Genomic DNA, 25847 nt, shown 5'->3' with positions numbered 1-25847 from the left:
AAGCAAAAGTGGGTACAGGAGTAGATCTGTTTGGAAGCACAGGAAGCAGATCTCTCAAAACCTTTTAACAAGGAAGCATCCAAGAAGTGGGTGCAATTACAAGTTTCCAAAGTGGATATGCTATCTTTTAGGATCAAGCGCTATCATTAAATCAAAACCGACCGGTGATAGTGAAAGCACAACTTTATTTCCTTAAACCGCACCAAGAGGCAGCGCCACGAGTAGACTCCGATAAGGCCTCGCCCACCTGGACTCCGACCATGCCTTGCCATGGGTTCAAGGACCCACCTCGGGTATAACCCACCTACTAACCAGACCATCGCCGGTGGCAGGCGGCAGTACATGCTGACTCAGTGACCCCCCCATGCTGCTCAGAGACCCCGCAAGGTATGGCCTGCACAGCGGCAGAGTATGTCCAACATTCCCTCCCCCACGCGAAGCCTGGGTTTCGAACTCGAGACCTGTGGCTCTGATACCAGTTGTTAGGATCAAGCACTACCATTACACCAAAACCGACCGGTGATAGTGAAGGCGCAACTTTATTTCCTTAAACCGTACCAAGAGGCAGTGCCACGAGTCAACTCCGACCAGTCCTCGCCCACCTGGACTCCGACCAAACCTTGCCATGGGTTCAGGGACCCACCTCGGGTATAACCCACCTACTAACCAGGCCATCACCGTTGGCAGGCAACAGGACATGCTGACTCAGTGACCCCCCGTGCTGCTCAGAGACCCCGCAAGGTATGGCCCGCACGGCGGCAGAGTATGTCCAACATTCCCCCCCCCAATGCGATGCCTGGGTTTCGAACTTGAGACCTTTGGCTCTTATACCAGTTGTTAGAATCAAGCGCTACCATTACACCAAAACCAACCGGTGATAGTGAAGACGCAACTTTATTTTCTTAAACCTCACCAAGAGGTAGCGCCACGAGTCGACTCCGACCAGGCCTCGCCCACCTGGACTCTGACCAGGCCTCGCCATGGGTTCAGGAACCCACCTCGGGTATAACTCACCTACTAACCAAGCCATCGTCGTTGGCAGGCGGCAGGACATGCTGACTCAGTGACCCCCCCCCGAGTGCTGCTCAGGAACCCCGCAAGGTATGGCCCGCACAGCGGCAGAGTATGTCCAACACTATCGAATGTAGAAGTTTCCAGATAATATGAAGAAAAAAAAACTAGATAACTCAAACTTTAAAGCATCGTTCAGAACAACATCACATAAGCCAATACATGCTGTTTGAAGTCCCAATCAATAGTCAGTTCAATACAGATGTTGTACGTTTGCATAGGGAGGGTTTTACCCTCATTAAGTACACTAATTACAATTGGTTAGCATCGAATCTATATGTCAATACAATTTGGCACAAACCACTGCAATCCACGTGCAATGACAAATTCGTTCAACATGACCCAATCCCTAAACCCTACCAATCATATATAACCCCATCAACGTTTGCCACCATAAACTGCATTACTACCTTTTTACTGTTCTTTTTTTTTTCTTTTCTCAAGATGCTATCCTAAGTGCATTTCCAAGGAAACTAAAGCTCTAAAGTCCCTACGAAAAAAGGGGTTTGAGGTAAGAAAGTGATGCTTCTAAGTTTTAACCTTAAACATATGTTTTAATTGATTTCCATATTGGAAAGACTAAGAGAGGCTTGTAACAGGCTTAAAAGAAGAGACAAAGTCGACCGATCTACTCATCTTCAATTTGGAGCAAGTTTTTTATAAAGATGAGATATTTATCATCTTGAAAATAAGGAAAGATGCAAGATTTTTTCCAAGACCTCAACCAATATTTTAGGACAGAGCTATCAAAATTTCAGCCACTATGGCATATCCAGGATTAGAAATTATTGTTAGGCATTGACTTTGAAATTTATTTAATCAAAAACATATTTAGAAAGAAACAAGGTGTTTAAAAATATCAGCTTATATTTTTATACTCTATCAGTGGCATAATTGTCGAGTAGCCCCTAATGATGAAGTCTCCTATAACCTAGATGATGGTCCAGGCAATTAGGTGACATCTAGGCAACAAAATTAGCATAAAATTAAACAAAAACAATGTATATATGCATATATTTCGATTATTGATTAAAACTCACATTGTTCTCAATAAATTATCACTATCACATGATCCAAAGATATGCTAGCAATGGTAAAACAAAAAATAATGTAGAAGAAATTAGAAACATATAGAAATCATATTCAAGTTACTATTTTAATAATGGTAGTAGCACTAGTATGCCACTACGTACTAATATGAAAATAGTGGCATCACTGTTATGTCACTACTTAGTCCCATCGTCATGGTAATAACACTAGTATGTTGCTACAACATAAAATACATGAAAACAGAGAATAATACAAGATACCAAACAGAAGGAGAAATGAAACAATTTAACTTCTCATTTTCTTAAAACAGATAACAAAGAAACATGACAAAAAAAAGAAGCCATTGTAAAATTTAAAATTTCCAAATACATTCACTGGATTCAAACACATAATTTTAAATTCCCAATCCTACTCAAGCTAAAACATAGAATAGAAGTCCTGATATAAATTAATTCATCATCAAAATAGACCAGAAATGATGATCAATACCTAGAAGCGTGAAAATATACCAAAGAAATATCCTCTCCACAACATCAATTGTAACTCCAAAATTAAAATGGAAAAAATGGAAATTAAAAAACAAAAAAAAAAGGCAGGACACAAAAGATGAGGAACAATATCATCGGTTATCGTTTTTCTATTTTTTCTTGAGACGGCGACCAAAGGATTAGAACCCTCTTACCCCAGAGGTATCTGGCCAGCCCCTAAATAGATTTACAGAAGAAAAAATCCCTTCTCTCAGGGAAAAAAGAAAGAGAAAGAAGCAACGATCGAAAGATCGACAGGGAGAGAGACAAGGAGCTACCTTGCGGCCTTCCTGATCACCGCCGATCTACGCCGGCCCTTGTTGGTCTCTAGTCGCTGCCGAGAAACGGAGCTCCTTTCTTGCCCTAGAAGCAGAGAGAGAAAGAAAGAAGCCTTTCGGCCATTTTCCGTTCCTTCTTGCTAAAACCATTTTCCGTTCCTTATCATTTCGCCGGTAAACGGGGGTTGAGTCAAGCCTGGCGGGCTAAAATGTTATGGGTCGGATACTATTCTGAGTGGGCTGGGCTGGGCTGGGCTGGGCGAGCGCCTTACGAAATTGGGAGGCCCAGACAACGCAGAATCGCCCAGGTAGGCGCCTAAGTGGGTTGGGTTTGGCTGGGAAGGATGCCCAGTGCGATCACAAACCGAGCTCTTGGCTGACATCAAGACCTTAATGATATCCTTCTATTTCTTGTTTTTTTTTTTTTGCTAAAACCTATTTCTTGTTTAACTTAATAAGTTTGTCACTTTTGTTGCCTAAAAGAAGCAGGTTAAGATTATTTTTTTCTTATAATAAAAGTGTGGTGATTATTCACCACAATTCATGTTTGAATCTTTAATATGAGAGGAGAAGAAGAACAAGAGAAGGCTCAGGAAGGAAGAAGATATCCCGAAGTGTTAGACAAGATTCTTACTATTAAGGTTAAACTTTCATTTCCTCTTTTAGTTTAAATGTCTACTTTGAAGTTTTTTTTTTTTGAGGGATTACTAACCTACCTTAATTAAAATGCATTAATCAAAAATATTAATTATTAATCAGAAGCAAGGAGTGTATTTGAGAAACCAAGCATGATAAGTCACCATCAACAAGTGGGATAGAGGGCACTTGAATAAACAATGGGTTTGCTATTGTCCATTATGCATTCATTGTCTGATCTCAAGGCATTGAAATTGGAAGCCAAAAACTGAAAGAAATAATGAAGGGTACTCTGCAAAGGAGAATGTGCTTCCCAAATTGGAAGGATAAAAGTACAAATACAAAAGATGTTATAGTAGCCCGTGGTGAGAGAGATTGTAACATTCATGCTTTGCGAAGCAGATGAAAGCAGTGATTTTAAAACTAAAAATAGTTGGATAGAAACTACAAGAATGAAAGTATAACTATGACAAAAGCAAGTTCAAAAGAAGAAGATGGATAAAGTTAAACTTAGGTTTCAAATTTTGCTATATTTTTACGTGTGAAAGGAACTAAGGATAACAGTAGAAAATTATTTTCGAAAGGTCACATAAAACACCTTAATCATTAACCAGCATATGGAGAAGAATATAGGAGAGAGAGAGAGAAGAAAGAAGAAAAAAAAGCCAAAAACAAGAGAGAAGAGACACAAATAAAATATAATATAATAAATAAAATAATAGATCCCATCTCTTGCTTGTCTCCTTCTCTATGTACCCATTGGATGGACCTTGATATAGGATTCTAGACCAATGTTAGCTGGTCTTTCTTAACTGTTTCCCCCGATTTGGACATGATTCATGACCAAGCCCATTTCAGTCCCCTAGACTTCCTTATTTTGTATTTAGATTTTACATACTTGAACATGAATTAATTTATATTCTTAAATGACTTTTAAAAGGTTTAGCTGATTTGCGCAATTGAACTTTGCGATTTTTAAGCAAATAGAGGTAAGTGGCCTTGACATGAACTTACTAATTTTTGAGTTACTATACAATTTTAATTTATATGAAGAATGAAAATAAAACTTATATTGATAAAATTGGCTATGCATTTTTGTGAGAATTTAGGATCAAGCATATGATTGTGAAATGATTTATGTTTTTATGTCAAATAGCATTATTTCATGGATCCTCTTATGTGAATGATTTCTAAATTATGAAAAATTGCATTTTGCTAGGAAAATGATACATATGGCCTAATTATAAATTATAAACTTTTATGAAAATAGCTAATTTACCATAAATGATTTAATGTCAGTTTTATTGTTAAAGAATATTTAGGGATTATGAATTCAATAAAGCTATTTACTGTCTTATTCATGTACTTAACGAAAAATATATTTTGAAAAAAAATAACATATGAAAATATGATTTAAGAAATAAGATTCAGACTCTCAGATAGCTATATGCAGCCCTCGCCAACGAGTATAATAGTTGGCATATGGCCCTGCTAATGGGTATAATAGTTGGCATATGGTGCGTTCGCAAAACTGCTCTCCTAAGTGCAGAAAAATCGCACAAGTAGTATAACTTAGAAGTCCGAGGTCGATTCCTTAGGGAGCGGTTTATGTATTATTAGCGTAATTTCAGATATAATTTCAGATGGTTTTTATGAATTGAAAGCAGAGAATAATAAGTAATTAAACAAAGTTCAATGAAATAGAGATGGTTGGGGATCCGGAATCCCCCTTGATGATATCGCATCCAAGAAATAAACTCTATAGTTCTTGATTAAAGATTAATAGTAGGATAGATCTAATCATGGTATAAATTTCATGAACACATGAAGACGACTTCTAAGTATTCATCATGCCTATTATGTCTATGACAAATCAAATACGAAAGCAATCTATATATCAATAGACACAAACCATTAAAGAATTATCTACAAAATAATTATGCAAGAATCCATAACACATCGAAAACATAAATCAATAAGAGCAAAGGTTCAGAGTTTACTTCAAAGAAAGCAATATATCAAAGGTTCCTCCATCACCCTTCACCTAAGAAATCAGCCTCCCATTAAAAACATTAGCCTCTCTTCTTCTTCTTTTTCTTTTCCTTTTGGAAAATAGAGCATCCTCTATTTCTTTTTTTTTTTGAATCAGAGATCCCTTTTCAGCCGAGGGAGAGCTATTCTATATCCCCTGATGGATCCCTTGATCACATGGGATAACATGGAGAGGAGTGTGAACAGACGCACTAGATGCTCCTTTCGTGCTAGCTGCCGAGTATCCCGGACGCTAGGATGGAAGGATGGAAACGCGATTGCTGGACGCGGATGGCTGGATGCTGATGCAGAAGGTTGGAATGCAATTGCTGGGATTCGGAAGCTGGAAAATCGCTGGGAATGCTGAAACGAAGAGGGAAGCGGATGCGGAAGGCTGGAATCTAGGAAGTGAATCACGAACGGCTGAAATGCAGAGGGAACTGGAATCTGGGAGGAGGCGGTCATCCGGGATGCGCATCCCGGCTGGCCATGAGATACCCGGACGTGCGATCCGGGAGGCTTGGACACGGGTCCTGCTGTGACGTTGGAAGAATGTTGATTATGTGGGAGGAAGCTGGGAATATGGAGCCTCTGTTAGCATCCCTCATATGTCATGAAAATTTCGAAATAATTTTCAGATTGCAGCGGAAAAACATATGCGGGATCCGTTCATCGCATTAACGTATTTTAAAACCTTTCGTTTGTAGATAAATTAGAATTAAATTATTTTAAACCATTTTAAAATCATTAAGAAGATCAGATCTTCACCTTGTGCGGGTAGATGGTCTTCGCAAATCTGATTCACGTGGTATTTGGTGAAGGTTCAATGGAAGCCGCAAACGCGTCCGGCCTCTACGGGTATCCACACGAAATATTGAACCGATCGAAGCCTTCGTATCTCCCCGGGGTGCTAGCTCCTTTGTAGAGATGGCTTTTGATGACTGAAGTCCTCCCTTTCAATCAACTCTTGAATGCTTAGGGAGGAGGAGGAAGAAGGATGGATCAAAAGGAGCAAGAACAACACACTTGCAGCCTTTTCCTTTTTCTTTTTGTTGGAACCAAGAATATGAGGAAGAAGGGCCACCACGCCTCCCTTTCTTTTTCTTTTCCCTTGTGGCTGAAAGGAGGAAGGAAGAAGGGACTTGCTGCGGTGAACTCCCAGAAAAATGGCATGAAATGGAGGGGCCAAAACCTCTCTCCTTTTAATGCCATAATAGATAAGGATGAGCTCCTACTTTTTAGGAGCTCATCATTATCATATTATTTTCCAAGAGAGGAGGGGCATAGCCCCTCCTTTTCATCTCACGCAAGCAAGGGAGGGGCGTGGGCCCCTCCCTCTTCTCCCTTCTATTCTCACACCCCACTTAATCATATTAAGTGGGGTGGGTTTAGCCACATAGTTAGGGACCCAATCCTTTTCTAAAAAGGATTAAATGAACCCAATTTAATTCCTCCAAATCCTAATCCAATTAGAATTTAATCAATCCTAATCCAATTAGGAGTCATTTAATTAATTAGATTAAAATTAAAATTAATTAGAACTTGAGAAAATCCTAATCTAATCAGGACTTGTTTAAATTTCAGCCCTAAGACAATTAGGACTTTAGAAATCCTATTCCAAATAGGATTCTAATTTAATTTAAAATCCTAATCCAATTAGGACTTTATGAATCCCACTCCAAGTAGGATTCATAATCAAGTCCAATTAATTAAATTCAATTAATTAAATTAAATTGCAATCCGATTGCAATTATTCCTTCTTCTAACCACTAACTCTTAGCGGGTTAACCATTTATCAATCTAATTGATTATTTGTGATTCCTAATCATATTCAACCATCGGATCGGTCAATACCTCTAATGTGTGTGACCCCATAGGTTCTATTCTGACTGGTAGTAAGATATATTGCAATCTCTATCACAATATCATTGAAAACTCCTTTCAATGGGTTGAAACAATTCCAACTCAACTCACCAGGGATTATCGACCATCAAGATGATCCCTGTGAGTCTCACCATCCACCAGTGATACCTAGCAGTATGTAGTGGCCACCCAGCAGAATAGAATGATGAATTTCTATGTGCAGTTATCGTATGATACAGTCCTTCTATCATGGATCCCTACAGACTGAAGGTCATGGATAACTCGTCAAACCCCGTCGTCTGTCATATGTCTAGATTTATTTGACTTGAGTTCGATAGTGAAAAACTCTTTCTCCGCTTTATATTACTGTCCTAGCCAAGATCTTAGAACTCAGTCTAATAAATCACATAGGATCACTCCTCTTCTATCAAGGTCGATAGATTCCATGTAAGTGCATACCCTACTCCTATAGTGAACCTACTGCAGCCAATCTACATAACAAGGACCCATATGACTAGAGACCATGTATATGTGCAGTCAAACTACAATAACCTCACTATGAATGGCCGAAGCACCGCAGGTCAAAGGACCAGTTGTTGGGATTTGTATCCTAAATGTCAATCGTCAGCATATTGAGGATTGAATTTTGTAAATGAATTGACAAATTAATAAAGTGTTATTTGGCATTATTCATCATTTTATCTTCAAATGAACTCTTATATGATGAAGTTCTTAGGACTTATGTTATGATAAAGGAGGATTTATCTTTGAGTCCTTAAACTTGTTCGCGACCAAATGATATGTTGTTACTAGGACGACAACATTATCGAAATTAGGTCGTTGTATGACATATACGTTGGTTGTCCTCTTAACCAAGGAGTGTGGAGACACTGGTATGCCACACAGATGAAGTGTCGGAGTATATTTTACTGAACGTGACCAATTCTGGAACGCTCTACTATCGAGAGATGTTCCGAGTAGATATGGGTATAAGTTTGGCCCTTTGACCTGAGACCGCAACCTGTGACTAGCAAGCAACTCACTGTACTTTGGTACCGGACTACCTGAATTTCTAATTCAGTGACAGAAGGTCACTGGGTGCAGTCAAGTACTTGCGTAGTCAGTTGTGAGTCAAGATGAAATTGACCCCTCCTGAAAATAGAAGATAATGTCTTGTGATTAATTTAGCAAAACCTTGGCCAGGGTAATCCCAGTGAGGAGTCACGGGATATCTAAAGTTAATCACATAATGGATGTACTAATTATAGGGTTGACAGTGAGCTCTAAGTCATCCTGGCATTAGGAGTCAAAGGGATTGAATTATACAGTAACCATAGTTCAGGGTTCCAGAATATTTGCTTCACATATATTCGGCCTATCCGGACGTCGGGTACCATTGCTAGATGGTCACATCGATTAGTGTAGGAAATTGTTCCTATACTACCGGCTTAGGTTCGAACCTATGAGGTCACACGCATAGAAGATTCCTGATTGATCAAGAAAGCTGATGAATGATTAAGAATCATTCGGGGGTAATTTGGTCAATTTGATTGGCAAATTATCTTATAAAATAATTAAAGTAATTATTGAAGGATTAATTAGTAATTAAATTACTAATAAACTCAATTTGATTGAGTAATTGTACTAAGGATGAGCCAAATTGAATTGGATTCAAGTTTGGGCTCAATCAGGGTTTTGACCTGATTGGATTAGGTCAGAACCAAAAAGAACTTAAGCTGATCAAATTAATTTTAAATTAATTTGTTCTTAATTGGGGATTGACCTAATTGGATTAGGTCCAACACAAAGTAATTAATTCAATTTGATTGAATTTGGATGAGCCAAAAATTGAATTGGATTCAATTTGAGCTCAATCAAGGTCTGACCTGATTAGATTGGGTTCAACCAAATTGCTTTGTTTTAATCCGGGTTTGACCAAATTAGATTAGGTGCAACCCAAGAGGATTAGGCTCAGATGATGTGGCAATTAGTGGTGACATGGAATTGGATTTCATGAATTTTAAATAAACCAAAATTATTGCATGGCGCATGGACCCATTGCTTGACACATGGCGACATTGTTTGTTGTTTGAATTTGAATTCAAACATTAAGCAATATATTAAATGATTTCATATATCAAATAACTTTCCTAGCTGGCTTGTGAACCTCTGAATCATTTAAATTCGAAATTCAAATGAAATATATGCGACAAGAGGTCGGAAAATTCTGCTGCATGGATTTCAAATTCCTCCCCTCTTGCACATGTGTTTAAAATTTGAATTTAAATCAGATTTGGTTGAGATCTGATTTGGGTTGTTCCTATTTCTTTGCATGTGCCAACTAAAGGAGGTTTTCTGAAAATAAATTTCGAATTTTGAATGAAAATTCGGAGGCCATTAAAAGGGGTCAAACATGGGCACCGAAAACACATCCATTGCAGCCTTCTTCCTCACCCGCCTCCTCCTCCTCTTCTTCTCCATTTTAGATAGGGTTTTCAGGGTGAATATCTAGAAGATTCAAGATCAGATCTGAGTCCTCTACTTCCCTTACAAACCTCATCTCTATCTGCTTCAAGACGATTTACAAGAGTTGATTGAATCCCGACGGGCAGATTTCAGCTTTCAAGTATTCTGCAGCTGCTAGCACTGTTGCGGAAGAAGATCCTTCAGGACTTCGCACGTACTTCTCGTAGAGGCCATTCGTGTGCGTGGCTGCGAAGTCAAGAATCAGATTCACAACTTTCATCCATCATAAAAGGTATTAATCTAGCATTAATCATTTATTATGGTGTCAAGGTTTAGGTCGGATTCTCCGAGGTTTTACCCTCTTTTGGGGCTCCTCACGGAGATATCTCCAGAATCTATTCGATGGATATTCGAAAATTAATTGGAATAGAGTTCTTAAGTTTCAGATCTGATAGTTAATCATGCATAAAAGTTTTAGCATAATTATTTAAATGATTCCGGCATAATGCTATGTGTTCTTAATGTGCTGATTTCTAGATTTGATCTTGTAAGCATGCATGAATTAAATTGTTTGATTCATTTTTCTGCTGTATTTTTGAAACTTTAAAAGAACTACGTGTGGCTTGATTCCCCTTGTGAAGGGGTACATAGGCAACCCAATCAGGTTCAGCCATGGTTTTCAAAAAAAAAAAAATTCAGCATGCTAAACACCGAAGAACCTAGGAATAACTTTCAGTGGTATCAGAGCCAGGTTTATGTTTAAACTTTTATATTTTAATTCTTGCAATTAAATCTAAAATCATTAACATATTTAGATTAGATCTAAATTGCTTTTTATGATTGATTTAATTGCTGATTATGCATGATTAAGTAGATCTGAAATTTTGGATGCATATGATGCATATTTGTGTTAGGATTAGTAACATGAATAAATCTGAAATCATAATATTAATTAGATTAGATCAAAATAAAGTTTATGATTCATATGATATCTGATTTTAATAAACAAATCAGATCTGAAAATAAAAGTAAAAAAATAAATACATAAGATCTATGTTGTTTGTATTAATTCATGTTGTTATGTATATGTGATGCATGAACATAAAACATAATGACTTAAACATGAATTAAATCTGATTACATGTGATTAATTACAAAAACTCAGATCTAAAAATATGTTTTAATAAATGAAAGATTGTAATTAATATGTAATTAAAAAAATATGCAATGATCAAAACTTTCATAAGTCTAAACTTAGTTGAGAATTAAGTGTTATGAAATAAAATTGTAACTCAATTAATTGACATTGCATAATTCTTTGGGCATATGGGTTAGCTTGAATCAAGTTCTTAGGATTGGGTTAGACCTAAGGTTAGAATCAAACATGGTCTAATTAGAGTTAATTGATCAAATCTAATTAAGTAGTAACTAGATTAGGTCAAGAAAACTCTAGGTTAAATACAATAGTTGTAGATTGATCAATTCCATGTCTTTGATTAGACCAAGATGGAACTTGATTTAGGCTCAGAGGTGTAGCCCGAGTCATTTGAGTAATCAAATCGAAATTGATTAACCAGTCGGTATCTAAGGTAAGTTTGGCAGTTTTGACCGATGGTTTTTAATTGGGAGCTACTCGCACTGATTCGTCTTTGTCGAATTAATGGCATATCCCTTCCACCGATCTCACTTACTTGGCCGATATGGTCAATCACATTTTGATTGGATCACTTAATGATTCGAGTTAAATCATGCCTTAAGAAAAATCAGTATGACTGATTTAGGTGTCTCCTTAATCGGTTTGAGTCTAATCTGATTTGGTGAAGTCAGTGAGAGAAATTAGACTAACCGGATCTTCTCATCTATCCTAATTATGAAATCTTCTAAAATTATTAGGTCCTTAAAATGAAATGGTTATGGAGATAACTAGGTCATAGCCTCCCATTAAGTTGGGTGATAATGGGTCCAATATTTTGATAATTATTGGAGGCGCCACACGCCTGGTACTTATCAAGCATTGGAATTGTCATTCAATATATGATGAGTTAAGTGTACCTTCAATAGACGGTCAGATGAGCCGAGCCACACTCGGATTTGGTCGTCTATTAGTTGATTAGACTTAACCCTATCATTTAATGGTTGGACCTGACTAGGGTATTCGGTGGAGGCGCCACATGTCTGCCGGAAAACCTAAGGCAAAATCATCACTAGAAGTTGCTTGGTGAAGCAATTGGTTAAGAACCTACCAATAGATGCATATGGGTTGGCCGAGCCACACTCGGGCCTATATATGATCTATTGGGTTCTAGTGCCCACTAAAGAATTAGGAGTAATTTTTCGAATTAGAGGTAGAGGCTACCAATTTGTATAAAATAGTGGGAATACCTTTAGACTAAAGTCTAAGTCTATTGAGTTTAGTCAATTCATATACTAATAGCCAAATTTTTTTTATGCAGAAATGGCCACTAATTTATCACTTCGCTCATTGTTGGACAATGACAAATTGACTGGTCCAAATTTCAATAATTGGCATAGAAAACTGAAAATAGTGCTAGAGCATGAGAGGATCCTTTATGTGATAACGGATCAAGCACCTGAGCAGCCTGCTGCTAATGCATCAAGATCGGCCAGAGACACTTATCAGAAGTGGCTCAGTGATCGGATCACTGTTCGATGCATCATATTGACAGCAATGAGTGATGAGTTTAGTAGGCGTTTTGAGAATACGCAGCCGGAAGATATCATTCAAGTGTTGAATGAATCATTCGGCATTCCTGACGACGTTGAGAGGCACAAAACTAGTTGTGCCATCTTCAGCACCCAAATGAAAGATGGGACCTCGGTAACTGATCATGTACTGTACATGATTGAGTTGATCGAGCGTCTAAGCTCTCTTGGCTTTCCCCTTCATGATCAATTGGGGAAGGATGCCATACTAAACTCATTGCCTGGATCATACTGTCCTTTTCTCACTCATTTTCGTATGACGAAATCTGTAGTGAATTATCACCAATTGTTGGGGTTACTACAGACGTTTGAGAATGATCACCAACTTCTTAAGAAGACGGTGAACTTAGTGGAAGGTTCATCCAAGGGTCGCTCCTTTAAGAAAGGGAAAAAAAAAATCCAAAAGAAACAGGTGCACCATGCTCAGCCTAGTCAGAAAAAGAATAAAAAAACTGATCAGAGCAAGGCGGGGTGCTTCTTCTACAAGAAGCAAGGATATTGGAAGAGGATCTGTCCTCTTTACATTGCATCCCTCGATCCGAACCGGCCTAAGAAAAATGGGCAATCAGTTGCCAATCAAGGTACTTATATGATAACACCTTGCAATTTTTCTATTTGTGATAATTCGATCTAGGTATTGGATACCAGTAGTCCTTTTAATATTTGCAATTTGTTGCAGGGGCTACAAGTCAGTAAGAGGTTTGAAGAAGGAGAAAGGTTCCTGAATGTTGGAGATGGAAGACCAGTTCCAGTTCTAGCTTTAGGAATTCTTAAACTTGAATTCAACTCTCATGTAAATGTCCTTAGTGATTGTCACTATTGTCCAAGTTTTCTATTGAATATCATTTCTGTAGGCCTTTTGGCCAAGAATGGTTATGAAATATCAATAAAAAAGGATTATTGCAATGTCATTTGGAATGGTGTTGTTGTAATGAATGGAATTTTGAGAATGGCATTTACATTTTGTCACAGCCTGTTCATGTAATGTATAAATCCAATAAGCGCCCTAGAATAGATAATGTCACGAATGTCTACCTTTGGCATCATAGGCTAGGTCATATTAACAAGAACAGGATGAACATGTTAAGTAAAAAGGGAATTTGATGTTAATGATTGTGAATCATTGACAACCTGTGAATCAAGTCTTCTTGGTAAAATGACCAAATCACCTTTTACCAGAAAAGGTGAACGAGCCAGTGATTTATTGATCCTTGTACATTCTGATGTATGTGGGCCAATGAGCATAGATGCTAGAGGTGGGTATTCATATTTCATTACGTTTACAAACGACCTTTCTAAGTATGGTTATGTCTATTTAATGAGACATAAATCTGAATCATTTGAAATATTCAAATTATATCGTAATGAAGTAGAAAAACAAACTGGAAAGAGTATTAAAACCCTTCGACCAGATCGAGGAGGTGAATACCTCTCCAGTGAATTTTTGACATATCTAGGAGAAAATGGGATTCTCTCCCAATGGACTCCTCCTGGTACACCACAATATAATGGTGTGTCAGAAAGGAGAAATCGAACTCTGTTAGACATGGTTCGATCCATGATGGGGTTTGCTAATCTGCCCATATCCTTTTGGGGATATGCTCTTGAGTCAGCCTGCTATATTCTAACTAAGATTCCAAGTAAGTCTGTAAACAAAACACCACATGAGATGTGGACTGGACGCAAGCCGATGCTCTCTCACCTTAGGATTTGGGGGTGTCCGGCGTACGTCAAACGTTTGAAGACAGACAAACTTGAACCCAAGTCTGACAAATGTTTCTTTGTTGGTTACCTTAAAGAAACTAAAGGATATTACTTCTACTTTGCTGAAGAACAAAAGTTGTTTGTAAACAATAGAGCAATTTTCTTAGAAAAGGAATTCCGTGGTGAAGGAACAAATAGCTCTAATATTGAGCTTAGAGAAGTTCAACATGCAGAAGATCCGACACCATCTACTGAACCAGTTGAGTCGGATTTGATTAGATCAGATCCAGAACCCATATTAGATGCACCATTAAGGCGATCGGGTAGAGTACCACGTCAGCCGGACAGATACTATGGTTTCTTGGTCCGGGATGGGGATCCTATCGAACTTGATGAAAACGATGAGGATCTGATCACATATATGGATGCAATGCAGAGGTATGACTCTGATAAATGGCTTGGAGCCATGCAATCCGAAATGGAATCCATGAAGGTCAATGATGTTTGGACATTAGTTGACCCACCCGAAGGAATTAAATCCATAGGGTGTAAGTGGATATTCAAAAGGAAACGGGGCGCAGACGGAAAGGTAGAGACCTATAAAGCCCGTTTGGTTGCCAAGGGTTATCGTCAACGTTATGGTATTGACTATGACGAGACGTTTTTTCTTGTGGCAATGCTCAAGTCCATTCGGATTATGCTTGCGTTGGCAGCACATTTAGACTATGAAATCTGGCAAATGGATGTAAAGACCGTATTTCTAAATGGAGATTTAGAAGAGAAAGTATATATGATACAACCTGAAGGTTTTACATCTGCAGATGAGTCTAAAGTGTGCAAGCTTCAAAAATCCATTTATGGATTAAAACAAGCTTTACGGAGTTGGAATATATGTTTTGATAAGTTAATCAAAACATATGGCTTCATTAAGAATGAAGAGGAACCTTACATTTATAAATGGACAAATGGTTCCGTTATTATATTCCTTATTTTGTATGTGGATGACATTCTTTTAATCGGGAATGACATTCCTGCATTACAAGGAATAAAGGTTTGGCTATCATCTCAATTTGCCATGAAGGATTTGGAAGAAGCATCTTACATCCTAGGGATGAAGATTTATAGAGATAGATGTAAAAGATTGCTTGGATTATCCCAATCCACATACATTGATACTATACTGAAGAGGTTCAGTATGATTAATTCCAAGAAAGGCTATCTTCCGATGGGCCATGGAATTAACCTCTCTAAAAGGGATTGTCCGACAACCCCTCAAGAAAAAGAGAGTATGGATAGAATTCTATATGCTTCGGCAGTGGGATCTAAAATGTATGCCATGACATGTACTAGACCAGACGTGGCATACTCACTAGGAGTAGTGAGCAGATACCAGTCTGATCCAGGTAGCAACCACTGGAAGGTTGTAAAAACCATCCTTAAGTATTTGAGAAATACTAAAGATCAGTGGCTTGTCTATGGTGATTCTGACTTAAAACTTGAGGGATATACTGATTCAAGTTTTCAGTCAGATCAAGATGATAGCAAGAGCGTGTCAGGATATATCTTCACTCTTAAGGGTGGGGCCATCTGCTGGAAGAGTTCCAAGCAGCATATAGTGGCAGATTCTACATGTGAAGCAGAATATATCGCAGCATCTGATGCCGCCAAGAAAGCTGTATGGTTGCGGAAGTTCATCACCGAGCTTGGAGTGACACCCTCCATTGATGGTCCAGTGCCTGTATTTTGTGACAATACTGGGGCCATAGCTCAAGCAAGAGAACCCAAAGCATATCAGCGGACCAAGCATATTCTACGTCGCTACCACCTGGATCGAGAGATCATCGATCGAGGTGATATTGATCTTCAGAAGATTGACACAAAAGAAAATCTGGCCGACCCATTTACCAAAGTCCTCGGCATCAAAGAGTTCGACGAACACAAGTCGAAGATGGGTATTAGATACTGTGCCGATTGGCATTAGGCTAAGTGGGAGATGTTGGGATTTATATCCTAAATGTCAATCGTCAGCATATTGATGATTGAATTTTGTAAATGAATTGACAAATTAATAAAGTGTTATTTGGCATTATTCATCATTTCATCTTCAAATGAACTCTTATATGATGAAGTCCTTAGGACTTATGTTATGATAAAGGAGGATTTATCTTTGAGTCCTTAAACTTGTTCGCGACGAAATGATATGTTGTTACTAGGACGACAACATTATCAAAATTAGGTCGTTGTGTGACATATACGTTGGTTGTCCTCTTAACCAAAGAGTGTGGAGACACTGGTATGCCACACAGGTGAAGTGTAGGAGTACATTTCACTGAACGTGACCAATTCCGGAACGCTCTACTGTCGAAAGATGTTCCGAGTGGATATGGTATAAGTTTGGCCCTCTGACCTGAGACCGCAACCTGTGACTAGCAAGCAACTCACTGTACTTTGGTACCGGACTACCTGAATTTCTAATTCAGTGACGGAAGGTCGCTGGGTGCAGTCAAGTATTTTGCGTAGTCAGTTGTGAGTCAAGATAGAATTGACCCCTCCTGAAAACAGAAGATAATGTCTTGTGATTAATTTAGCAAAATCTTGGCCAGGGTAATCCCAGTGAGGAGTCACAGGATATCTAAAGTTAATCACATAATGGATGTACTAATTATAGGGTTGACAGTGAGCTCTAAGTCATCCTGGCATTAGGAGTCAAAGGGATTGAATTATACAGTAACCATAGTTCAGGGTTCCAGAATATTTGCTTCGCATATATTCAGCCTATCCAGACGTCGGGTACCATTGCTAGATGGTCACATCGATTAGTGTAGAAATTGTTCCTATACTACCGGCTTAGGTTCGAACCTATGAGGTCACACGCATAGAAGATTCCTGATTGATCAAGAAAGCTGATGAATGATTAAGAATTATTTGGGAATAATTTGGTCAATTTAATTGTCAAATTATCTTATAAAATAATTAAAGTAATTATTGAAGGATTAATTAGTAATTAAATTACTAATAAACTCAATTTGATTGAGTAATTGTGCTAAGAATGAGCCAAATTGAATTGGATTCAAGTTTGGGCTCAATCAGGGTTTTGACCTGATTGGATTAGGTCAGAACCAAAAAGGACTTAAGCTGATCAAATTAATTTTAAATTAATTTGTTCTTAATTGGAGATTGACCTAATTGGATTAGGTCCAACACAAAGTAATTAATTCAATTTGATTGAGTTTGGATGAGCCAAAAATTGAATTGGATTCAATTTGAGCTCAATCAGGGTTTGACCTGATTAGATTGGGTTCAACCAAATTGCTTTGTTTTAAACCGGGTTTGACCAAATTTGATTAGGTGCAACCCAAGAGGATTAGGCTCAGATGATGTGGCAATTAGTGGTAACATGGAATTGGATTTCATGAATTTTAAATAAACCAAAATTATTGCATGGCGCATGGACCCATTGCTTGACACATGGCGACATTGTTTGTTGTTTGAATTTGAATTCAAACATTAAGCAATATATTAAATGATTTCATATATGAAATAACTTTCCTAGCTGGCGTGTGAACCTCTGAATCATTTAAATTCGAAATTCAAATGAAATATATGCGACAAGAGGTAGGAAAATTCTGCTGCATGGATTTCAAATCTCTCCCCTCTTGCACATGTGTTTAAAATTTGAATTTAAATCAGATTTGGTTGAGATCTGATTTGGGTTGTTCCTATTTCTTTGCATGTGCCAACTAAATGAGGTTTTCTGAAAATAAATTTCGAATTTTGAATGAAAATTCGGAGGCCATTAAAAGGGGTCAAACATGGGCACCGAAAACACATCCATTGCAGCCTTCTTCCTCACCCACCTCCTCCTCCTCTTCTTCTCCATTTTAGATAGAGTTTTCAGGGTGAATATCTAGAAGATTCAAGATCAGATCTGAGTCCTCTACTTCTCTTACAAACCTCATCTCTATCTGCTTCAAGACGATTGATCAAGAGTTGATTGAATCCCGGCGGGCAGATTTCAGCTTTCAAGTGTTCTGCAGCTGCTAGCACTGTTGCGGAAGAAGATCCTTCAGGACTTCGCGTGTACTTCTCATAGAGGCCATTCGTGTGCGTGGCTGCGAAGTCAAGAATCAGATTCACAACTTTCATCCATCATAAAAGGTATTAATCTAGCATTAATCATTTATTATGGTGTCAAGGTCTAGGTCCGATTCCCCGAGGTTTTGCCCTCTTTTGGGGCTCCTCACGGAGCTATCTCCAGAATCCATTCGATGGATATTCGGAGATTAATTGGAATAGAGTTCTTAAGTTTCAGATCTGATAGTTAATCATGCATAAAAGTTTTAGCATAATTGTTTAAACGATTCCGGCATAATCCTATGTGTTCTTAATGTGCTGATTTCTAGATTTGATCTTGTAAGCATGCATGAATTAAATTGTTTGATTCATTTTTCCGCTGTATTTTTGCAACTTTAAAAAAACTACGTGTGGCTTGATTCCCCTTGTGAAGGGGTACGTAGGCAACCCGATCAGGTTCAGCCATGGTTTTCAAAAGAAAAAAAAATTCAGTATGCTAAACACCGAAGAACCTAAGAATAACTTTCACCAGTCACACTACTGCAACATCAAGCAAGTCACTGACGAGTGGATAGACATCCAAGTGACTTCTTGTCTTGGTCACGCTCAGTACCCTTATTCTCTAACAAGCACCTGCACTCTCACTTCAGTGTCTCTACACTGTGGACTCGAGTCTCGTCCATCCATAAGGAAAGCAATCTGTGCACTGATCGGATCGATCACCGTCCTCGTGATGATCCATTGATCAGGAGCATTTAAAATTTAAAAGCCAATGATACATGACTCAAATTCTCAACTCTTGAGAATATGTATCATCATCTTATTAATTTCTTGAACGATTCATAGACACATAAACAATATGAATGAAAAGAATGCCCATTTATTATTCAATAATAATAAAGTCAAGTACAAATTTATGTCCCAGAATTAATAATGTGTCCGCCAGATTGGCTTCTAGGGCATACGTCTAACAATCTCCCACTTGCACTAAAGCCAATCAGTCATATATCTAAGTCCCATCTTCTCAAGGTGGGCTTCAGTCTTCTGCTGATTTAACTGCTTAGTGAGCGGGTCCACCACGTTGTCCGCGGAGTCTACTCTCTGCACCTCGACATATTTCTTCTCGAGGTAATCGCGTATGAGGTGAAAGCGCCGCTCTATATACTTGGACTTCTGATGAGACCTTGGCTCCTTAGCAAGAGCTATGGCGCCATTATTATCGCAGTAGAGTGTGATGGCATCTGATGGCATTACATCTAACTCTGCAATGAATTTCTTGAACCAGAAGGCTTTCTTTGCAGCTTCAGAGGCGGCGATATACTCAGCTTCCATGGTAGAATCAGCAATGATCGGTTGTTTGGAACTCTTCCAATTTACCGTACCACCATTGCACAAGAACACATATTCAGATGTAGACTTTCTATCATCAATATCAGTCATGAAGTCTGAATCTGTGTATCCTTCTACCTTTAACTCTGATGATCCTCCAAAAACCAAGAACAAATCTTTAGTTCTTCTTAAGTACTTAAGAATGTTCTTCACAGCAGTCCAGTGCTCTTCACCTGGATTCGACTGATATCTGCTAGTGACACTCACAACAAGGGCTATATCAGGTCGTGTACATAGCATGGCATACATGAGGCTCCCTATTGTCGAAGCATAAGGGATCTTGCTCATGCGTTGTATCCTTTTCAGATGTGTTGGGGCACATCTTCTTAGAGAGATGAATCCCATACCTTAGGGGTAATAGACCCCTCTTGGAGTTTTCCATACTGAACCTCTTCAGTACCTTCTCTATGTACATCTTCTGTGACAGGCCAAGCATCCTTTTAGATCTATCTCTATAGACCTTAATCCCCAAAATGTAGGATGCTTTCCCAAGGTCTTTCATGGAGAACTCTTTTGACAAACAGACCTTGACCGAGGTTAGCATGGGAACATCATTCCCAATTGATGAGAGTACAAAAGTGCGATCTATACATCACTTAAATTAGTATTATTACTAACAAATAATGATAAAAGTGCTGTATTAATATTATATTTTTGTGGGGTGCAAGTGATCGGAAATCAAAGCTAAAATGCACATTGGGTCCAAAAATATGCATCACTACAGGTGATCAGCCAACCGCTTGTGTCAACCCCAGTTGCACACTAGAAGGAGGTCAAGTTCAGCTGTCCGCTTCATCGCAGCTTCAGTCTTCTATGAGCCCAAGCATCTAAGCCGCGTGCAGCCCATCCGCCCGCGTGGAAGAATCGCGAAGCATTCTCCGCGTCTGCTTCTCCCGAGCAGCCCAACGTGTGACCCCTCATCCAGTGTCTGTGCACCCTCCCAGCATGCCACGTCCGTCCGAGTCCACTTCTCCCGCGTGCAATCGTCCAGCTCTCAGCATTGGATCCTCCCAGCAGCACCCAAGCCTCATCCATCTGCGTTCAAGCTTCCTCCCAACCGTCATCCTGACTTCACCCCGTGATTTCAGCATCAGCATCCCATGAAGCATCTCGTCCGCATCCGATTCTTCAAGCATCCCAGCTTCTTCCACAAGTCCAAGTTCCAGCCATATCAGCGATCCGCCCGTGTGGAAGAGATCCTGATCCCCTTCGATCGGGCCACATAATCCGCAGTCTCCCAGTCTTCTGCATCCGCTTCATCCGCGCGTTTACACCGTGATCCCAGCATCCTGTGAAGCGTTGCAGCCGTCCACGGTTCATCTCCCATGCATTCCAACAGATCCCAGCCTTCTAGCGAACGTTCCAGCATCCCACGAGGCATCACCCGCGTCCGTGCTTCCTTCCGATCCATCCGCTCGTCTTCCGGATTCGTGCTCAAGCCCAACCGTCCGCGAACATCTTCCGTTCCCAGATCTACTCCTCAGCGTCCGGGATACTCGGAAGCCAGCAGGAGAGGAGCATCTTGTGTGATCAGGTGACCCATCGAGAGATATAGGAGGGCTCTCGGCTGGCAAACGGGGGGGGGGGATAGTTCATTCGAAAAAACAGAGGAGCCCCTGTTATTCAAAAAAAAAGAAAAGGGAAACAGGGGATGCCCTATTTTCGAAAAGAAAAAGAAAAAAAAAAGAGAAAAGTGGCTAATGTCTTTTATGGAGGGCTAATTTCTTAGGGAGGGTGATGGAGGAACCTTTGATGTATTGCTCTTTGAAGTAAACTCTAAACTTTTGCTTTGAATGACTTATATTTACTGATATATTCTTGATCCATGCATTGTTATTTCGTAGATAGCTCTTTAATGGATTATGATTATTGATATATGGATTGCTTTAGTATTTGATTTGTCGTAGACGTAGAAAGCACGATGAATGCTTAGAAATTGAGTTCATATGTTCATGAAACATATACCATGATTAGATCTATCCTACCATTAATCTTTAATCAAGAACCTTAGAGTTTATTTCTTGGATGCAATATTATCAAGGGAGATTCCAGATCCCTATCATTTATCTATTTCATTGAACTTTGTTTAGTTGCATATCATTCTTTGTTTTTAATTTCTGAAAATCAATTGAAAATTACATCTAAAAATTACGCTAATAATCCATAGAACGTTCCCTGAGGATTCGATCTCGGACTTCCAAGATTTTACTACTTGTACGATTCTTCTATACTTGGGAGATTAGTTTCGCGAAAATATTTTTGCCAACGCGTCAAATTTTTGGCGCCGTTGCCGGAGAACGGCTTAGTTATTAGTATAATTTTAGATTTAATTAGTACCTTGTAGTTAGGTTGAACCTTATAGTAAAATTAAAACTGAAAAAAAAATCTTTACTGCTGTTTTTTTTTTCCTGCACAGTCTGCATCAAACTCTTATATCAAAATAATTAACCGTCTGATGGAACTCAAATTTGGTCGTCTGGTGTAGGACCTGTGTTTCTTTCATCTGAACGGTCAGATTGACATTCTGAGACTTTTAAGACTATTATATTAATCTAAAACCTTGCTGCTGTCTGTTTTGAATTTTCTGCGTTTATTTTTTTTTAGAATCAGAATTTTATTATTATCATATCTCTTTAACCCTTGTTGCTAATTGAAAATTGATAAGAACTTTAAAAAAAGAGCAAGGGTGATCATTAAAAAAAACAAATAAAAAAAATTAATTAAAATTAAATTTTGTATGCTAGGTTGGAATAGGGACAACACTGGGCGTTTGAATCGAAAAACTTTTGACAATTCCTTAGATCATACTATTGAAACTCTTTCGCAAAATCTCAGATCTGGTGAGATGGCTGATGATGATGTAGGAAGTCACCATGGTGATGAAGGTAGACCCCCAGTTATGACACTTCGACAATACTTACACCCCACTAGGACTAGTCAACCTTTATGCATGATTATTCCTGAAAACGTAGGACACTTTGAAATCAAACCAGGAGTAATTCAATTGCTGCCCAAGTATCATGGGATAGAATCCGAGAACCCTTATCTTCACCTTAAGGATTTTGAGAAAATTAGCATCACATTTAGAGTACCAAATGTATCGGAAAATGTCCTTAAATTGATATTGTTTCCTTTTTCCTTAAAGGACAAAGCCAAAACATGGCTGAACTCCTTGAGACCTAGATCGCTAGGAACATGGCATGATATGCAAAGAGAATTCTTGAAAAAATTCTTTCCCGCACAAAGGACTAATTTTTTGAAAAGGCACATTAGTAATTTTCAACAAAAAGACCATGAAACATTTTATGAATGCTGGGAGAGATTTAAAGAGTTGCTTCTCTCTTGCCCTCATCACGGGTTTGAAACATGGAGAACCATTAGTTTCTTTTACGAAGGGTTGTCTCCACAATTATAGAGACCATGTGCAATGGTCTATTTTTGGAAAAGCAACCCGATGAGGCATGGGACTATTTAGACTCTCTCGCAGAGACTGCACAATTATGGGATACAGGGGATAGAGTGAATAAACCTTTGCCTAAGCCTACTAACATTGGACATGGGGGCCTTTACAACCTTAGTACTCAGGATGATATTCAGGCTAAAATGGCAGCCCTTACTAGGAAGGTAGAGGAAATTGAACTTAGAAGGATTAAACCCGTCAAGACCATAGAACATAACAACGAGTGTTGTAGGATTAGTGAGATGCCTGGTCATCTCACCATTGATTGCCCCACAATACCCGCATTCAAGGAAGTCTTGCACGATCAGGCCAATGTTATGAATTCCTATCAAAAATCTTTTAATAATCCTTTTTCGGGTACTTACAACCCTGGATGGAAGAACCATCCAAATTTTAGGTGGAGGAATGACCAACCTCAATAAGTATATAACCCAACTCCTCCACCTCCGCAACCTCATTATGCACACGCACCCCCTCAAAAACCCAGTCTCGAAGAAACTTTGCAATCTTTCATGCAAGGTCAAGCTAAAATCAATGATGAATTAAGAAATCAACTGACAACGCTGACCATTGCTTTAAGTGCTCAAGATACCAGCTCAACCACAACCTAACCCTCAAGTCTACGGCGGTAGCAATGCATCATCTTCAACTTCGCATAAAGAACAAGCGAAGAGTATAATAACTTTGCGAAGTGGAAAGGTTATTGACCGAACAGTCCTAGAACAAACACAAGTCATACCTGATTCTGATCCTCCCAAGACAAAAGAAAAGGATACCGAAGAAACTGAAGCACAAACATCTACTGAAAAAATTAAATGTCCTTTTCCTGCACCATTTCCACAAAGATTAAAGCCCTTGCAAAAGCTTGAACCAAACTCTGAAATTCTTGAGCTTTTTAAGCAAGTAAAAATCAATGTACCTCTTCTTGATGCAATTAAACAAGTGCCTTCATATGCAAAATTTTTGAAGGATTTGTGCACTGTCAAACGTCGACTAAATGTCAAGAAAAAGGCATTTTTGGCTGAAAATGTGAGTGCGATTTTACAGCATAACCTTCTCCCTAAATATAAGGATCCCGGTTGCCCAACTATCTCGTGCATCATTGGCAATTTTAGGATTGAGCGAGCATTGCTAGATTTGGGAGCGAGTGTGAACTTGTTGCCATATACAGTATATGAGTAACTCGGTTTGGGTGAGTTGAAGCCAACAACTATTACCTTACAATTAGCTGACAGGTCAGTGAAGGTTCCTAGAGGGATTATCGAAGATGTGTTGGTCCAAGTAGACAAGTTCTATTTTCCTGTTGACTTTATTGTACTGGACACACATCCGGCTTCCAATTCACCATCTCAGATTCCGGTCATCTTAGGACGTCCATTCCTTGCAACTTCTAATGCATTGATCAATTGTAGGAATGGTGTCATGAAGCTTTCTTTTGGCAATATGACCTTGGAACTGAACATTATTAGTATAGGCAAACAACCCAGTGATCATGAAGAAAGTAAAGAGGTTGAATGGGTTGAAACCATTGCGGAAGAATATCTGTTAAAAGAAATATTTACTGAATCGGCCGACAATGGTTTAATAGATTGGTGTTCTGAAGGTACTGCTGATGATGTGGTCCCACCTGTTTTAGATAATTCGGATGTCATGATGGTCAATGGGTGGAGACCGAGAATAGAGGAATTTGAACAGTTGCCACCTCGAGAAGCAAAGATAGTACCATCCCATGAACAAGCACCTAAGCTCGAGTTGAAACCTTTACCGAAGGAACTCAAGTATGCCTTTCTTGGACCCGAGGACACTTTCCCTATAATCATGTCATCTGATCTTGATCATGCCCAAGAAAGAAAATTACTTGGTGTTCTAAAGAATCATAAAGGAGCTTTAGGGTGGTCTATTGCCGACTTGAAGGGGATTAGCCCTTTAATTTGCACGCACCGGATATATTTGGAGGACAATGCCAAAACCACAAGGCAAATGCAGCGTAGGCTGAATCCGACAATGAGAGATGTGGTTAAAGCAGAAGTCCTCAAGTTGCTTGATGTGGGTATTATTTAGCCAATTTCCGACAGCAAGTGGGTAAGTCCTACTCAAGTCGTGCCCAAGAAAGCGGGTCTGATAGTAGTCAAAAATGAGCAGGGTGAACTAGTCCCAACTCGTGTTCCGACGAGTTGGCGCATGTGTGTTGACTACAGAAAATTGAATTTGGTCACCAGAAAAGATCACTTTTCCCTACCCTTTCTAGACCATGTTTTGGAAAGAGTTGCAGGACACGATTTTTATTGTTTTCTCGATGGCTATTCCAGATACTACCAAATCGAGATTTCACCAGAAGATCAAGAGAAGACTACCTTCACTTGTCCTTTTGGCACATTTGCTTTCCGTCGGATGCCATTCGGGTTGTGTAATGCACCTGCAACATTCCAAAGATGTATGCTCAGTATTTTTGAAGACATGAACGAGAAGTTTTTAGAAGTGTTTATGGATGATTTCTCTATTTTTGGCGACTTTTTTGATGATTGCTTGTCACATTTACAAGCAGTCTTAGCTCGATGCATGAAAAAGAATCTG

General features: G+C 38.9%; 1 protein-coding gene and 1 pseudogene across 3 annotated transcripts in view; both read right to left on the bottom strand.

The window, feature by feature from the left end:
• The window catches only part of LOC103697124 (uncharacterized), a 33363-nt gene extending 30257 nt beyond the window's left edge, over positions 1 to 3106 (bottom strand). The window contains exon 1 of one of the 3 annotated variants that reach the window (XM_008778919.5): positions 2927 to 3106. The gene's annotated coding sequence lies outside the window, so the exon portion shown is untranslated. The remainder of the gene's footprint in view (positions 1 to 2926) is intronic. The other 2 variants (XM_008778921.6, XM_088704230.2) reach the window with 2 other exon arrangements.
• Positions 3107 to 23075: 19969 nt separating this feature from the next.
• On the bottom strand, positions 23076 to 23173 carry LOC120107679 (small nucleolar RNA R71; annotated as a pseudogene).
• Between the last annotated feature and the right edge of the window lie 2674 nt (positions 23174 to 25847).

Source organism: Phoenix dactylifera, chromosome 9 (assembly GCF_051530095.1).
Source record: "Phoenix dactylifera cultivar Ajwa chromosome 9, Ajwa_hap1_PhDact_Kaust_v1.1, whole genome shotgun sequence".
Taxonomy (NCBI): domain Eukaryota; kingdom Viridiplantae; phylum Streptophyta; class Magnoliopsida; order Arecales; family Arecaceae; genus Phoenix; species Phoenix dactylifera.
This window is presented reverse-complemented; position numbering and strand designations above follow the sequence as displayed.